Here is a 5,000-nt window from a genome sequence, read left to right on the forward strand (position 1 = left end):
GTGTGTCGGCTGTTAAAGGCGATTCCCGTATCACGAATTATTTTCTAAGATTTGGCCACGAGAACGCATGAGCTGCCGACTTGAGTTTCGTTCTCCGAGTTAGAATTATTTGTGCACGTCATTTTATCAACTTGAAACTTTCGCAGCTTAGGGCAATATGACAATATACAAATTGAAAAAAGCTTCAAATTTAATGCTTTTTCAGTGGTTTAATTTTCAGACGTTAAAGTTTGCCAAGTCAAAGACACAATGGGGCAGAGTGAGATGATATCATAAGATTTGGAGCCATTTTGTACACAACACCGTATCACACGAAACCTGCTGTGTTGAGCCTTGCCACTTTTAATGACAATTTCTTTACACAAATCTTTTCTTTGGTTGTTGGGCTTACTGCAGCAAGCGGGAATTCCGGTATCACGGCCTATGACAAAAGTCTCGAAAAAGGGAATTAAAATATTTTTTGCCAAGGAAATGTAAATAATCTGGAGCACTCGTAAAGTATATAAAGCCTTGCGTCTTGGCTTAATCTGTTCGCTTCAAGATTCAAAATCAGCCCAATTTCTTCTCCAGAGCAATTCCCGACTCTACTTCTACCATGTGGTTCAAAATTTCAAGGTTGGGAAGCTTTATAGCGAATTGAGATGTTCTTCACCAGTGGGCTGCCATTTTTCGACTCCATCTTGTTAGCTGATTTAACGTTGTCCTCGCTTCAAACGCCAGTTTACCCATATCGTTGAATGTAAACTCACATTTCAATTTAAATCCGACTTACTCTATTATCAAACAGCACTCCATTCTGAGTTGAAGTCTCTTAAATAAGGAAAAACAACGCCAGGAAGGCAAAACTATCCTCTGCTCCTTGCAAGTTCTGCAATTCATCGCCACACTTTTGACTCGCCATCTTCGCTTCATTTGTAATCCGTCGCCGTATTTCCCGTTGTATTGAACCAGTATCAGTCATAAAGATACGGTAATGCCCAAGTCTTTCAAATGACCCATCATCTTTGCATTCATTGTATGCCGTCCTTTTGGAAACATGCGATGAATATTAACGATGCCAGCACTACATCCGCCATTTCTCATATTCCCGCGTTTCGAATGAATTTGACAGAAATTCAAGGGATTTTGGGGGTGATGAGGCGCATGCGCAACATTAGTCTCCTTTGTTGAATTTATTTGGTTTTATAGACAGAGCTGAAAAACGACTGCGCAAGTCACTGATCCGCGGCACGAAACGCAGGCTCAAGGGCGCGCTCATTCAAAAAGACTATTTGTTCGCCGGAAAATGACAGCCGTTGATTAACTCAAAAAAATAAGGTCGCTGTTTGAAAGATAAGGATCTTGTCACAATTTTTGAAGAGTTTTGATGTTTTTCCAAAAATTGAAGTGGTGTACAAATTGTGTAAAAATTGTTTTCGCGCGGTAAATGCACCTTTCGTGTGACTATACGGTGAATGGAGGTAACGAGCGCTGCAATGCTTACTTTTTTGACAGTGTTGGCTTTTGTCGCAAGTTTCTCGAACGGTTTTTGCAAGTTGTTGGTTTTCTGGGAGGACCAGAAATTCCCTTAAACCCTGTTTTGGCGATGTTCGGCCGGTGGAATTGATGAGAGCTTCGAACTTATCGGTGGAGACTAGTTCGCCGAGTGGTTGCGATACAGGACAATGCCTCTTTGTCTGTGTTGGTAAAGAGACATTGAAAAACCTTATGACGTTCCAGATACTCTCTATAATACTCTGAACAACAAAGGAAGACAACTGGTGAATTATAGACCGGGTGGTGAATGGTGACACGCTTACAAAAAGATATTTTGGCAAGCATGCTGAAAGCGATATTAAAATGGAGTATGCAAAGATGCAAGAACTTAGGAAAATTGAGCTCCACGTTTCTCCAAATTTTAATACGAATTTATAATTAGCATGAAAGCAAAATACATCTTTCGCTCTTTACACAGCATCTTTTGTTAAATTTATAGAAGAGCGATGAAAGCCGGCCCAAACAGAAACTGAGATAAATCAGTGAAAAGATTATACACTGTATGATACACAGAGAGCAGGCAAAAAAGTGCTTCATCCTGGAAAGCCCACTTAATGACATTAAACAGCTCAGAGAAAATTAATTTGCCCCTTGATTTGCTTGCCTTTTAAAATAAAAATTCATCAGATCCCAACTTGATCAAGAGACGTCATTAATGTTATTTTTCTTTCAGAAAGTAAATCCTTTTTTTTCCATGTTAAACAATTGACAAGAAACTACAAAAATTTTACAGGGATCAGTTCAGACAACACAGTGCAGATTGCAAAACTGACTTAAACTTGAGACATTTCACACATGCATGCTACATTGTACTTGATGAGTTTGAACAAAATCTTTAGAGCATAGACAACTAGGAAACATCCCTGAAAGGGGCATTCCACAAAATTAATATTTTCAGCTGTATAGCAAGAAGTTCACTCTAGCATTATCTGCCAACTGGCGTAGGTGGTATTATCCTAAAAAGATGATTGTATATTAAGTAGATGGAATCCAGTCATCAGTATAATACACATATGCAAGGGCTATTCCATGTGGGTCCCAATGCTCAAGAAGATGTTTGTTTTTTATTTTAATTTTTTCTTTGACAACTTGTCATTGAATGTGTTTGGAGGTGTTCTGGGTTTCGACGTCACTACATGTATCTGAAGCATTACTGGGTTGGCAACTCATCAGATCAAAAGCATTCGCAAAGTTTGCGTGCAGGTGCTAACAACATGCATTTGTGATGTTTTTGCTTGAATATGTTGTCCCCATTTTGTTTTATAAGTACAACATTTAAAAAAGTGGCATCTTAAAGTTCTGTGCTGGTCCAAAAAAGTTCATAACTGAAAAAAGGTTAAGGACTGGTATTCAGTTCTAAGAAGAAACTGAAAAGTTTGACAATGTGAAGAGTACTAAAGAAACTGCTTAAAACTCAACAGCATTGTCTGGATTTCTCAGTGACTTTATCCAGTCTTTTGTTCCACACTACCAACATGGACAAAGTGAACTCAATAAGATTATTGTGGTTTATTGCTGAGAAAAAAAGGCTGAATTTCTCCTCGCTCCTTTTAGAGCTAATATTTCACAAAACTGCCGCAAATAATACCAGGTGGATCCATCTCCCTAAGGACAAAAAACGAAAATGAATGTTATTGTCCATGAGATACATATTACAATGCTATAATCTACAATATCATAATGATATTATTATTTTCCCAGACACAGGAAACTGCACATATCAGTTTTTATGGGGCTGTGAAAATTAGTACAAAAAGTCATTCTTATTACACAACCAAGACAAAGAAAACATGATGAGCTAACCATACAAACATACTATAACCCACACATAAACCAATGACCCTTAACTGTTTGCCTTAACACATGTTCTTAAATTTGACGTTGGGTTGAACATAGATTTGCAAATAATGGCCAGTCAAGGGGGAAAGAAAAATACCATCTTCCAAGTTTTGACATAGATGTTGACACCAAGTGTGTTGCATTATTACAATAATGATAGATCATTATTATTTGGCGATTGTGGAAGCTAGACTACAATTAAGTCACTTGGGTGCCACTTTGAAGCAGTATTTCCCCGTCAATAATCCTAGGATTAACAGGAAGCAGGGCCTGGACTTTGCACTTTTATTTAACAAATTGTTCTTTTCCTAATATATGGATGTTCCATTAATTAACAGGCCAACAGTCTCCCGAACATGGGTGTATCAGTTGATTGCACAGGGTATTTTGGTGGGCAAGTATTTATGATTCTGTAATCAAGCCTCACTATGGCAATAAATTAAACAATGTTATTGATCACACTACTGTGCAACTAGAACTTCTTCTGAGTGTAATCTCAGAGGCCAGTCTTGCAACCAATTTACCTTTTAATTGAAGAAATGCCCTGAGACAGGGACAAAAGAACTTCAATATTTACTATGTAGTTCTGGCCAGTACTTGTGTTCATTCCAACTTTACAAGTTGGCAAGGTGTTTTCTTTTAGACAGCTGCCTTTATGGGGGCAGTCAGGAGGTTAAGTGGCTATTGCAGAGTGGCAGCACTCTAAATGAACTGCTGCCTTGGTTCAAGGAGAAGGTTGACAACTTTCAAATAATGCTCTTAGAACATGTTACGTTTAATTAACGCATTGTAAATACATGTATGACTGATTGTAAAGGTGATTTCAGAAAACCCTGCCCAAATTATCTTGTTGATGAAAACTGTAGAGATTGCATGGGCAATACCCTAGTGTGCAAACTGAACCAAACGTTGTGAACACTTCATGCTTCAAAAACAAATATGGAACACTCACCGTAGCCTCGGTTAGTTTCTGCAGCGCATATTCCCAAACAAATTTAACTGGGTTTGGATCTCAAGGCCCAAAAATTCCACACAAATATATTACACAGATCTGATGTGTCTCCTTAAATTAAATCACCACGATCTCACTTCCAAAATTCACACCGTCAAGAGTTATAAAGTGACACAGGCAGAAGACGAGATCAAACGATCGAAATGGACACTTCGCGTCTCATGCACGATTTGTGCTCCCTATCTGGCGCATGCGTAGTCGTTTTTCAGCTCTGTCGGTTTTATAATAAAGTTTCTATATAACGCGCGCTCTCATTGGTTTAAACAGCGTGCTTTGTGAGAGTACAAAGCACGGAACAAACGAAAGCTCACGCCATCATCCGCAGAAATGGCAGATGAATTTCCAAATTTTTCCTTGGGTATTATCGAAGAGTTAGATGAGCATTTTCTCTATGACTTGGACAATGAAGATGAAAACGAATTTTTAGCTGCGGTGGACCTTGAGACTGTCAATGCAACCGAGCAAGTCGGTAAAAGTAACCCTTGAAAAAGCCAACAAAAGCAGCGAAGTTAACAAACAGATAAAAAGCTATCAAATGCATCATTAGACGAAATTGTAACAATGGCTGAGAATAAAAACACCAAAGAAAACGTTTTATTTTTGTAAAGCTGTT

The 5,000-nt window shown here is 38.4% G+C and overlaps 1 long non-coding RNA gene across 1 annotated transcript; it reads right to left on the bottom strand.

The window, feature by feature from the left end:
- Window positions 1-1,881: 1,881 nt before the first annotated feature.
- On the bottom strand, window positions 1,882-4,486 carry LOC138038017 (uncharacterized). The gene is made up of 2 exons (XR_011130164.1): window positions 4,328-4,486; window positions 1,882-3,141 (listed from the first exon to the last, which is right to left on the bottom strand). It is a non-coding gene; the product is annotated as an uncharacterized lncRNA (long non-coding RNA).
- Between the last annotated feature and the right edge of the window lie 514 nt (window positions 4,487-5,000).

Source organism: Montipora capricornis, chromosome 2 (assembly GCF_036669925.1).
Source record: "Montipora capricornis isolate CH-2021 chromosome 2, ASM3666992v2, whole genome shotgun sequence".
NCBI lineage: Eukaryota > Metazoa > Cnidaria > Anthozoa > Scleractinia > Acroporidae > Montipora > Montipora capricornis.